At 43.2% G+C, this 12,431-nt stretch overlaps 1 protein-coding gene across 4 annotated transcripts in view; it reads left to right on the forward strand.

The window, feature by feature from the left end:
- The window catches only part of LOC120860419 (unconventional myosin-VI), a 159,815-nt gene continuing 147,384 nt past the window's right edge, over nt 1–12,431 (forward strand). For all 4 annotated transcript variants that reach the window (XR_005720320.1, XM_040236216.1, XM_040236217.1 and 1 more), the window contains exon 1: nt 1–224. The gene's annotated coding sequence lies outside the window, so the exon portion shown is untranslated. The remainder of the gene's footprint in view (nt 225–12,431) is intronic.

Below are 12,431 nucleotides of genomic sequence, written 5' to 3' on the forward strand. Positions count from 1 at the left end.
GGACTCGGCAGGGCGCCGGCCGGCGGGTGGAGACGGACCCGGGATCTGTCCGAGCAGGAAGCGAGCCGGAGACCGGTCGCCACCGCCGCCCCGTCCCGGTGCCGGCGCTCGCCGTCGCTCGCCGTCGCTGTCTCTTCGCCCTCGTCAGCCCCAGACCCCCCCCCTCCAGCCTTCCCGGCGACAGGTAGCCCCGCCGCCGCGCACCTGCCCTCGCGTCCGCGCCGGTGAGTGTCCGGGGCGCCCGCGCCTCGCCCTCTGCAGCCTCGCCGTCCGAGCCCGGCCTCGCTTCGAGGCCTCCGCCCGCCGCCCGGGGTCGACGAGCCGGCTCGGTTCTTCTCCCAAGGACGCCGGGGGTGAAGCAGGTGATGAGTGGGCCCGGGCGGCGGCGGTTCCCGGGAACTCAGGGCTGGGTCTCATTTCCACGGGACAATGAGAGTCTCCTTTCATGGGTTTATCATCACTAAGATACCTTTGTGTATCACCTCTGGCTCCCAGGTTGAAACAGAGCTCTCAGGTGTCCAGCTCAGACCTGGACGCTCCGTGACAGTTTTCTCTTTCGTCCACGAGCTTAAAATTCAGTGCAGAAAGCGTGCTTTTTGTTCCGGGATGCGAGAATCAGCTGCTATTATTATTAATCATATAGGAGCCCGGATTGGGACTATTTAAAGTTGCATTTTTAGTCTTCGGTTAGTTTAGTGTTTGGAGTTTTTTAATTTATGTATCTGCTACTGAACAAGAGCTTTTCATATTTGTTAGTTTCCGAAACTCTTTAAACGATTAAAATTGCTCAAGCTCTGGGATAAGGAAATAGTTTGAGAGGGTTATTGTTATTAGAGCATCCGTATCAGAAATATTTCCATACAGTTTTAGAAAAAGTGTTACATTTTATCCGGCGTGAAGTTTGTAGTGGAGGAATGCTTAAATCCTAATCTACAGATCTAAGGAGCTAGGAACACTGCCCCAATTTAATAGGCTGCTGTTCATGCTAGGTAAGTTTTCCTGGTTGTTGTGCTCTGACCTTGTAGATGCAGTATAGCTAAATATCGTCAGGGTTTGAGAGTTTTAAAGTGTTATTCTTAAGATTTAGCTGAACATTGTTCACAGTATAAAATGTGAATCTTGAACTTGGTCATGGTACAAAGGTTGGCAGCAAAAGGACGTTTCTCTACAAATTAACTAAACTTCTTAGATTCCTTGGCTTGTGGTTTGCCATTGGAAATTGTTTACTGAAAAAATTATCTTGGTGTCTTTTATTATTAATTTTAGTAACACCACAACTTGGTCTATAGCCAGAGCTTGAAACAAAGCAACCTTTTAAAATAACTCATTGACTTTTAAATATCCAGCTTAATTACTTGCATAGTGGTAAACAAAAGTTATTTTAGTCTTATGCACATTTGCCCAGTTGCACTTGTATGTTCTGTGTGACATGCTATTTATTGTTGGCTTTTAAGTTACATTTTAGTTTCCAAAAACTAACTTTTAAGAGGGAGTAATGGAAGTGGTGAGCAACGCTAAGAAAAGATAATGATTAAAAACTCTCTATATAATATTTTAAACTATGTATAATATATATATTTTTTCATTAGTGCCTGGAAGCATGGGCAAGGAAAATGTAATAAGGTATTGCAAAATTTAATGTAAATTCATGCAGAGTCTTAAAAATATCATAAGTCGTAACCCATGGAGCTCATCTGAAGTGGATTTTTTCCTCTGTTTATGTTTGTGTGATCGTTTTAAAATAACAGTGGCCAGGAAATCTGAGAGAAGCTGAGGCCCTTTTCTCATCCTGTTGTGACTTTGCCTGGAGACTGTGGTAGATTATGTAGTCCATTGTTTAGATAACCCAGCTGTCTCCGGATTCTCAAATACAACTTTCTTTTTTTTTCATTAATTAATTTTTATTGCAGTATAATTGCTTACAATGTTGTGTTACCTTCTACTGTACAGCAAAGTGAACCAGCCATACATAATACATGTAGCCCTCTTTTTTGGATTTTCCCTCCCATTTAGGACATCACAGTGCATTAAGGAGAGTTCGCTGTGCTATACAGTATATTCCCATCAGTTGTCTGCTTTATACATGGTATCAGTTGTGTAGATGTGTCAGTCCCAATCTCCCAATAAAATGCAGCTTTTCAAATAACATTTTAAAGAAATGATCATGAGGTTTGAATAAATGTAAGCACCCCAGACTTTTTTGTAAGAAAACTTTACAGTCTGCCGATAATCGAAGTACCATGTCCGTGTGTCAGATGTCAGTTTTACAAGGATATTTAACCTTTGTGAATTTTTAATTTCTCTATATTAAAACATTTTAGGTAAAAGATTGAAAAAAAGTATGACAACTGTAATAAATTCTATACAGTTTATCTGTGATCCTTATGAGATATTTGGTATTAGTATAATTGGTGACTGGCCCTTTAGTAGGATAAAATTGTCATTTATTAGGCATCTTTCGTGAGCAGAACAATGAGGAACTTGATCTACAAAATAATTTTCAAGGTTGGTGGTCTTGTGTGTGTGTGCTCTCGGGTGCTCAGTTGTGTCCGCCTCTGTGACCCTCTGGGCTGTAGCCCGCCAGGCTCCTCTGTCCATGGAATATTTCAGGCAAGAATAGTGGAGCAGGTTGCCACTTCCTATTCCAGGGGATCTTCCTGACCCAGGGATCGAACCTGCGTCTCTTGAGTCTCCTGCAGTGGCAGGCAGATTGTTTACACTAGCACCACCTGTCCTAAATTGTCCCTTGAGGAAATTTAGGCTCAGAGAGTAAATATTTGCTCAAGGTAATGCGGTCCTGTCAATTCCTGAGAGATTCTGGATTCACACTCAAGTCCTCTGACTGTGAAACCTCGGTCCTTTCCACCAGAGCAGGTTACCTTGATCTCGGGTGCATTTGGTAGACTCTTCTGGTGAACCTGCAGAACTGGTATTGTGCTAGAGAATGTAACTGCAGAGTGAAGGAGCTATAGAGGAGCGATGTTGAGAAAGACTGGACATGGGACTGTGGAACTAACTTTGAATTCTGTTTCTTCGTTCTTAGGTGGACAGCCTTAAACAGTGGTATGATGTTGCTTTATCATTTTGGGGTTAAATTCCAGAATATTGCATGTATTGTGCACTTTTAATTTTGGTGGGTTATAGGAACTAGAATCAGACTGTAATGTAGCACTGGTTTTCATTGTAGCTAAAATGAATAGCATAATATTCTTGGTTAGGATAGAACTTAAAATGAGGTAGACTATTGCCCATAAGTACAGTAGTTGCCTTTTAAATAATACATAATTAACTGTGTAATACTAAGGGGGGAAATGGTTTTTAGATCATGATTAAATGGTGACCTGTTCGATTAGAACAGTTTTTTTAATGGCCTGTGTTTATTTCAGGAATGTCCCTTGAGCTATAATAGACATAAAGAACAAAAATGAGCAGACAAAGTCCACCTTCTGTAACAAATGAGTCATTTCGGCAGTAGAATGTGGTTGAGTAAATGAGCAGAAAAATGGTAGGAAGGCGGAGTTGGGTGACTTCTGTTACAGGTATTTATTTGTTTTAAACTGCGGGGAATTTCGCATCTGGAAGATACTCATATTCAACTGTAAATACAAAACCATCACCCAAAGGCTAAGTGTAAATTATTAATGGTTGATCTGTAACACATCTGCTTGGGGTGGGGGGTGTGTGTGTGTGTGTTTGTTTTTGATAATAAGCTTAACTCTGTTTTTGAGGCATATATAATGTTAAGAGGAACCAGGACGGTCTGCATTTAAAATAGTTACACTTTTATTTGACACATTTCAGTTCAGTTCAGTTCAGTCGCTCAGTCGTGTCCGACTCTTTGCAACCCCATGAATCGCAGCACGCCAGGCCTCCCTGTCCATCACCAACTCCCAGAGTTCACTTAGACTCACGTCCATCGAGTCAGTGATGCCATCCAGCCATCTCATCCTCTGTCGTCCCCTTCTCCTCCTGCCACCAGTCCCTCCCAGCATCAGAGTCTTTTCCAATGAGTCAACTCTTCGCATGAGGTGGCCAAAGTACCGGAGTTTCAGCTTTAGCATCATTCCCTCCAAAGAAATCCCAGGGCTGATCTCCTTCAGAATGGATGGGTTGGATCTCCTTGCAATCCAAGGGATTCTCAAGAGTCTCCTCCAACACCACAGTTCAAAAGCATCAATTCTTCGGCGCTCAGCCTTCTTCACAGTCCAGCTCTCACATCCATACGTGGCCACTGGAAAAACCATAGCCTTGATACATTTAGTGGAGTGTTAATAATCTTAAAATGTAACTCTTAGGATATCTTTCTAATTATGGTGTTCAAAACAAAGATGAATTTTTTGTTTTCTTATTGAGTAGTGTAAGAATGACACAGTGGTTTGAGAAATGACCACAAGTCAGCCAGAGTTCTCCCTGTGAGTACTGAAGCGTGGGAAGTCAAACCGGAAGAACAGATCTGGCTAGAAACCTTGCTAGTGTCAGAGAGAGGGGGAAGGCCTTTTCTATTCACAAGGCAGGCCTCCAGTGAAACCAAAATACCTAGGCACATTCCTCGGGTGATATTCACATGCCTGCCAAGTGATGTGCACAAAGCCAGGCGGCGCTCCTGCAGAACCACAGGCATCGCTTATGTACCTTGCGTCACTTGTTCTTTTATTTGAAGGTAATCTGCCGCTTAACCTTTAGACGGTAAGGTATTCGATATCGCAGATTTAAAATACTTCTATTCTATATGGATGAGCACCTTTTCCAACCAGTATTTACTGAGGGTCCATTGTATCTAAATACAGCTGTTAATGGGCACTGGTTCTTCCCTGTCCTGGCAGATCTTTGGATTTGGGTACAGAAAGCGTGGCGCAGATGCGAAAAGAAAGATAATCAGAAACATCCATTTAAAACCTGAAGACATTTATGTTAGAAGTGAACACCTTACACGTGTGGTGCTTTCCCGTTTTGGAATTCGCTTATGTACATTTGGTCCTAGAGAAACTTGATTTAAGTAGATGTGGTAAATTTATTCCTAATCTGCAGATGAGAAAATGGAGACCAAAGGGGAAAAAAAAAAGTATTAGGTTGGCCAAAACGTTCATTCTGGTGTTTCCTGCCATCTTATGGGAAAGCCTGAACAGACTCAATGGCCACGGTGGTGCTGTGTTCAAGGCCACATGGGAGGCTGCTTAGGAGCATCCCTGACAACTGGACCTTCTGCCCACATACTCCCATAGATCCGCCCTCCTCCAGGTCTCTTAGCTCTTAGGTGTTAGTTGGGGTCAGCCTTACAGTCAGTCAGTTCAGTCTCTCAGTCGTGTCAGACTCTTTCGACCCCATGGACTGCAGCACGCCAGGCTTCCCTGTCCATCGCCAGCTCCCGGATGAGTTTACTCACACTCACGTCCATCGAGTCTGTGATGCCATCCAACCATCTCATCCTCTGTCGTCCCCTTCTCCCCCTGCCTTCAGTCTTTCCCAGCATCAGGGTCTTTTCCAATGAGTCAGTTCTTCTCATCAACCTCTCAGCAGTGACTTATTTCATTTTATGGATTTAAGTCAGACGGGTCAGAAAATTCTGAATAATCAGGGTCACTAAAGTGATAATAAATATGTAGTTACAAATTGTTTTTCCTTTTTCTTCCTTTTTTTTAAAATGTAAGGTGGAAGATGAGCCTGATGCATTATTAAGGAACTACTCTAACATTTTCAGTACATTAATGGAGTCAGTGTTGGCAGTTAACTTTTCTAGTTGTAGAGTTTTTAGGAGAAAACTGCAATTGGTTTTAAAAAAGGAGAAAAGTATTCTGGGGAAATTTTGAAAATAAATTTTATGACTTGGCACATTGGTATTGATCTGATGGCTATCTTGCTTTTGTAAAGACTCACTAATGAGCTGTAAGGTGTGACTGTGTTGGTATCTATATGCCTTCATTCATTCCACAAATATTTGAGTGTCTTGTCACATGGAGGCATGGTTCTAAGTGTCGATAAGGTGGTAAATTAAAACCAAGTGCTTGTACTGAGTGACATTTTATTGTTGTTTTGAATTAAGTTAATTATAGACTCTTCATTCTAGTATGTGATTAACAGGGCTGACCCTAAAGTTGGGAAATGGCTGCCAAAGTGGTGCAGTTTGCAGGCTACCGAAAGCCTCATTTGCTCTAAAATATCCTGTTCCCGGCCTTCACTCCCCTGAGTCACAGCCCTATTAGCAGTCGACTCCTGATAAATACTAATATGTTCCACCTTTTATCACAGTTTCAGGAAACAAGGCTGAGAGACAAGTAAAGGGAGGAGAGAGGGTTGGCAAAGTGTAATTTTCATGGCAGCCATTGTTTATTGAGCGCTTGCCGTGTGTAGGTACTGTGTCAGTCGAGTGCTGTGGGTACCTTGGCTCAGTTAATCACTGTGTCACTTCAGTGCCCTTGGCGTTGTGACTTGTGTCTTGGGAAACAGAGACACAGGCGTGTTAAACTCGCTCCCAGCCAGTACTGGGTGAAGCTGGGACTGAACCCCTTGCTGTCCTCAGTGTGTGGTCGCAGACACTCACGTGGGGAGGGCGTTGTGCCGACCGCAAGTCATGGTACACCCCGCGGGGGAAGGGCTTGGTCGGTGAGGGGTGGGCGTGGAGGGTCAGGAGAGCTTGTTGGGTGAGTGAGGGGAGTTGTAGGGGGCAGGGGCAAGGTGGGTTATTGTGGTTGTTGTTTGCCTTACTGCTGACCCCTGACCCGCTTCATTCCAGCCCCCAGGCCCCAGAGTTGCATTTGTGAAAAGGGCTTGCTTGTCCAGCCCCACAGTGGGAAGGCAGGCAGAGAGGAGGGCATCCCGGTTTTGCTTCTTGTTACCAGGGTCACATGGCTTCGCGTCTCTGGGCTTCAGTTTGTCAGATGGAGGCTACAGTATTACCTACCTAGTGTGGTTCTCGTGAGGACTGGATTAGACACTAATACAGGGAAAGCACATAGCTAGGGTACAGTATTATTGTTGCTGCGTTGGGATTTTCCCCATGTTTAACGTGGAATGTTCATCCAAAAGGAAAAACAAGCTATGGATTGGAGATTCCGGTGAAATCTTGAAGGGTTGACCTGTTAAGTAGTACTTAAAACAGGTGCACACCACAATTATCTGGGGAACTAGTAAAAACACGTCAGAGAGGTGTGGGTGGGGTGTGGGCAATGGCATTTTAATAAGCTTCTCAATTGATTTATTTGTGCACCAAAATTTGGAAAGCACTGGTTGACACCTTTTCTTCATCCTCTGCTTTGGGAGGGTGTTCGCAATAACACCAAAACATTGTTTGGATTAACCAGGCAGCATGTGGTAGAAGGAAGTGAAATATGGGTTACCAGAATCTCTCCATTGATTGTTTTTTTCATTTAAGCTTATTTGGAGCTCACAGCATTTATCTTGAGAGGACAATGCAGTGTTAAATTTCACACGTTAATTGTATAGAGTATTTCAGCTTATTAACCAGCTTCATTTGGAAGGGAGCTGGTCGTGTTTAATTTTTAAATGACTGTACAAATAGCAGTGGAGCTTCCCAGATGGAGCTGCCCACCGCGTGAGCCGTGAAATACTCGGGTTCAATCCCTGGGTCGGGAGGATCCCCTGGAGAAGGAAATGGCAACCTGCTCCAGTCTTCTTGCCCGGGGAATCCCATGGACAGAGGAGCCTGGTGGGCTACAGTCCTTGGGGCCACAAAGAGTCAGACACGACTGAGCGGGCGCACGCCTGCACACACACACACAGCAGTATTATATAAATAATTCTCATTTAAATCTGAAGACCTTTTTAACCTTTTTAGCTGGATTTCTTTAGATAATGCACTGTTTCTGAATAACCAGTCTTGGGCTCGTTAGCCACAGCAGGTGAGGTCCCAGCAGGAAGAGATTCCATCCTGGATGGTGCCTGCGAAGAGACTGTAGGGGTTAGAAGCAAACATGGAGTGGGGAGGTACCCAGGGGATAGCAGTGGTGAGAAGCCCTCAGTTCTCCAGAGATCCTGGGAGTAGAGAGCTGGCCTCGAGGAAGAGGGCGAGTGGGAGCCCAGGCTTCAAGGCGGGGAGCAGGGAGGTTCCCGGGGCCCTCTGTCTTCTGGGTCTTGGCCGGTGGCTTCTGTTACCAGGCAGCTGGGGAGACCAGCTAACATGGCTCTGAGTAGGGAGCCTTGGGCAGGAGTGGAGCAGAAGAGGGAAGGGGGTGCAGTGGTGTAAGTGAATAACTCAGGCATCAGTTGGAAACTTTGGGATTTTGTTGCATTGCCTTGGTGCATTTTAAATAATTTCTAGCTTTGTGATGTGTCGGCAAAGTGCTTGAGACTACCTGTCTTTTACAGGCTTTTGGAAAATACTTTCTCATTTAATCAAACAATTAGGAAATTTAATGATCCATATAGCCCGATGAAAAACATAATCTAGGCAGGTTAACATAAAGCACTTTTATTCTTGTGTTGTTATGCCTTAGTAAGTCTTTCTGAAATTTTCTTCATTAGGTAGTCTTAGCTTGATTGAATGAATGTTTTTCATTAAAAAATTTGTTTACTGATTAAGTTTAAAATATTATGGCAAGATAAGTCCTTTGCCTTCTGGAATTTATACTTTCTATTCACTTGGACTGATAACAGGAACACCAGAATACGGTTCATAGTCGTAGGACTGTTATGAAATAATTGTTCTTCTTCCCCAAGTCCTTTTAAAGACACATTAAATATCTGTATGAATCTGTCACAGTGTACTGTTATACAGCTGCCTTCTGCTAATGCCAACTTTACCTAGTTAATCTGAATTCTGGCTAAAAGTTTAAACCTCTGGTCTTCACTTTGGATAGATTCCTGAAGATTACTAAAGAAAAAGATTTCTTGCCTTAAAGAGATGGCGTGAAGGTCGCTAGTTTATGAGCATTACTCAAGAGAAGGCAATTAGAATAATTTATATTTCCCCTCTGACGGGTTCCAGGGAAAAGAGTCCAAGATTTTATTCAGATTAAGCAGCAGGTAGATTGGGTCTTACTCACAGCTTTCAAAAAAAAGAGCAAATTAATCAGTAACCAACACCTAGGTATGAAACTTTAACATACAAATAAAGAGTACGTCTATGTAAGTGTTATAACTGGAGGGGGGGTTTGGAGGAACAAATAAGTTTCTCAGCTTGTCTTTAAAAGAGTATGGTGGAAAAAATAAACAGGTTTGGGGTCAACAAAATCACACCTGTGCTTGGAAATCCTATATTTAGATTTTTTTTTTTTCCTATAAGTGAGCCTTTTTCTGAAAGGAGCGAGTTCAAACTTTTGTGAAATCTTCTGAAAGCCTGTTGTTTGTTTTGATTTGATGCTGATAGAGTTAGTATCCCGCAGGAAAGGATTGAGGCTGTTGGCTTTTCCTTGTTAGGCTCTTTGAATTTCCTTGATTTGAGGATTGAGTTATTCCAGAGAGAACTTTTCTCCCTTTCCTTGTTATTTTTTTTCTAAAATTAGATGAAACAGCTGTGTTTTGGTTTGTGGGCATGATTTGCTGTCTGTTATCCTTTTGGTATTTTGGGGAAGAACAAAGTATGCATGTGTGTGTGTTTTGAGAAGGAATGAATTACTTTCTCTGTGTTTCTGGTCTGTCATTATTGAGTTGAAGATGAGAAGAGCAAGATGATTGATGTATCTGTTGTGCTTGAGGTTGCAAACAGAACTGTGGCTTATGTTGGCTACTGAGATGATGGAGAAAACTATTTTAAAGTGTAAAAACAGTTGTTTTGTATCCACCTGCTAATGAGGGGGTTAGTATTAGTTTGGAGATTCCCAGGGGTGCTAGTGGTGAAGAATCCGCCTGCCAGTGCAGGAGACGGGCTTGGTTCCTGGATGGGGAAGATCCCCTGGATGGGGAAGATCCCCTGGAGGAGGAAATGGCAACTTGCTCCAGCTTTGTTGCCTGGAAAATCCCATGGACGGAGAAGAAAGATTTTCTATCAGATGTGGTGGTTAGGGGGAGTGGAGGAAGAGAATTGAATGAATTTGAGCATATGACCAGATTCACTTCAGATGATTTTTTTGGCCAACTGAGTAAGTCAGAGAATAAAATTTGAGTCAGAATTTTGTATTTTATAGAGAGAGATTCTACTGATGAGTTTGCTTTTGAAAGGGGGGTAGGTGTGCAGCATAAATTAGGAATTTATAAACCAGTTGTATGCTATGATGATTTTCACGAGTTATTAGCATAAATGGAGATAGCTTGACGGCTGCATGGAATGTTAGTGTGTCAGAAAATGGGCTGTTTATTAACAGTGTGCCTCTGGAACTGGCCCAGAATCTCATGCACTTTGGTCCTCTTCTCTGCGATCCCGCTGTTTGGCAACAGCATTGACCTAGACTATTTTCAGGACCTGCAGACACCTGAGTACTTCAGCATGCTTGAGCGGTGAAAGACAGCCGTGTCTCATGATGGTGATTGAAGGAGTGGGCCCAGAATGACTCCAACAGTACAGTTCTGATGGCTCCTGAGGGCCAGTGATGTGCCACCACTCTGCGAGCCCTGTAGTCCTTTCCTCATTAATTCCAATGTGGGCCCTGTGACGTGGCTCTTCTCACCTCCTTTTGTAGCTGGGAAAACCGAGGTCTAGCAACTTGCCTAGGTGACCCTGTGGTGGGCCAGGCTGAAGGCGTCTTCAGGCGGTCTGGATCCTGAGCCTCTGTCCCGTTTAGAACCGTTGAGAATGTTAGTTTCCTCTTTTGTGTGTTCTTTTGAAGACTTGAAGCTTTGAGGATTAAGCCGTGGTGTCCTTCTCTGTCTAAACGAGGGTGGTAACATCCTGCCCCTCAGGCAGCGGTGGCGTGGGCGGATAGGTCCTCTGTGATGTGCTCGTGTCCCCACCCACTAATTCCTGTTGTTCACAGGGCCCCAGCCTCTCCTCCGACTGATGGCAGGGGAGACCTGGTGGGCTACAGAGGCTAAACCATTCTAGATGACGTTTTAAATTCCGTAACCAAAAAATAAAATAAAATAAAATAAAATAAATTCCTTAACCACTACTGCTTTCACTTACCTTATTAATTTGCTTTAAACAAACGTATTGCTGTCAAGTTTTGTATAAGTTAAATAACTAAATTGTAATTTTTTGTTATCCTTGGAAAGCTACTTGTTTAAAGGATCCCAATAAGTGACTTCTTTTGTAAAGGGAAGAATCTTTTTGTAAAACAAATGATTGTTTTCTAAATTATACTAATAAGTCTGGATCTTTCACATATGATCTTTGTATAAACACAGACCCGGCTAAACACACGTTTCATATGAATATGCCTAAATTGAGTTTGACTTCATACTGTGCTTGTTACTGTTAATAAAAAGGGATTGAACAAAATGGGTTTATTAAGTGCTGTTTGTTGTATTTGTACTAAAATGTACTTTAGTAGGCTTATCTAGATGAAGAATAATGTTCTTTTAAGCAGTAGGTTGAGGTTAACAGTAAATTATTTTTGTGTCCTAAAAATTTATTAGGTAAATGTTAGTGTTCTGTTTAAATGCCAAAGTAAGTGTTTTACATGAGTCTGAAATACATTCTCTAAAACAGATAAAGTTTAGAGTGAGAGTTTATGAAACAGTTGTTACGGTTGAAAAGCAGACAGACTGTTGGTTTGGAACACACAGTTGCATGCAGTCCTGAGTAAAATATTTATTTCCTGTGCCTAATACCTTGCTAATGAGGCTGTGAGCCCAGTTCCATTGTAATCTGTGTTCTCTCCCTGAACACTCAACAGAGACTGCTCTGTAACCTCCTAGTTAATAGATCCAGTGGCCTCATTTAGATCCTTCTTCTTTTCCAACCTCTTCAGCTGCTGCTGCTGCTGAGTCTTCCTTGAACTCTTCCTTCTCAGCGCCTGTGCTCTTGCACTCTCCCAGATCTCCAACGTTTGCAGTCTGGTTTTTGCTGCTTTTCTCTGCCCATGCCTTTACTGTTCATGTCTCATAAAATCCTGTGCTTGGCACTTTGCTCTACTCGCTCTGTTCTTATTTTTGATAATTATATCAGCTCTCATTTCATGCCGCTTTCCCCTCAGATTGCTTTCTGTGTTACCTTGAGCAGCCTTTCCAAACTGATGCTGCACAGACATCTTCATGAACTATAGAAATGATCCCTGAACGTATTGTCTCCACAGACACCTTCCCATTTCACATGTTTCCTCCCAGGCCACCTCCAGGCAGAAGCTACCTTTCCCCTCGTTTCCCTTACGATCCCCTCCTTACCCTAATGGTTCACGCTCGGAACTTCACTCACCTTTCCTCAGGTCACTGTCACACTCTGTGAAGGTTGGCCATCGCTTTCCTGCCCGGGACCAGGTGCAGCCTCACGCCTGCTCTCCTGCACGGCTCCCTGCGTTTGGCCTTTGCCCTCAGCATACGGGCTGCCCTGTGCATTGCCTTTAGAGTTCTGTTTCAGAGTAGAAATCTGACTGTAATAATCT

Source organism: Oryx dammah, unplaced genomic scaffold (genome assembly GCF_014754425.2).
Source record: "Oryx dammah isolate SB20612 unplaced genomic scaffold, SCBI_Odam_1.1 HiC_scaffold_11072, whole genome shotgun sequence".
Lineage (NCBI taxonomy): Eukaryota > Metazoa > Chordata > Mammalia > Artiodactyla > Bovidae > Oryx > Oryx dammah.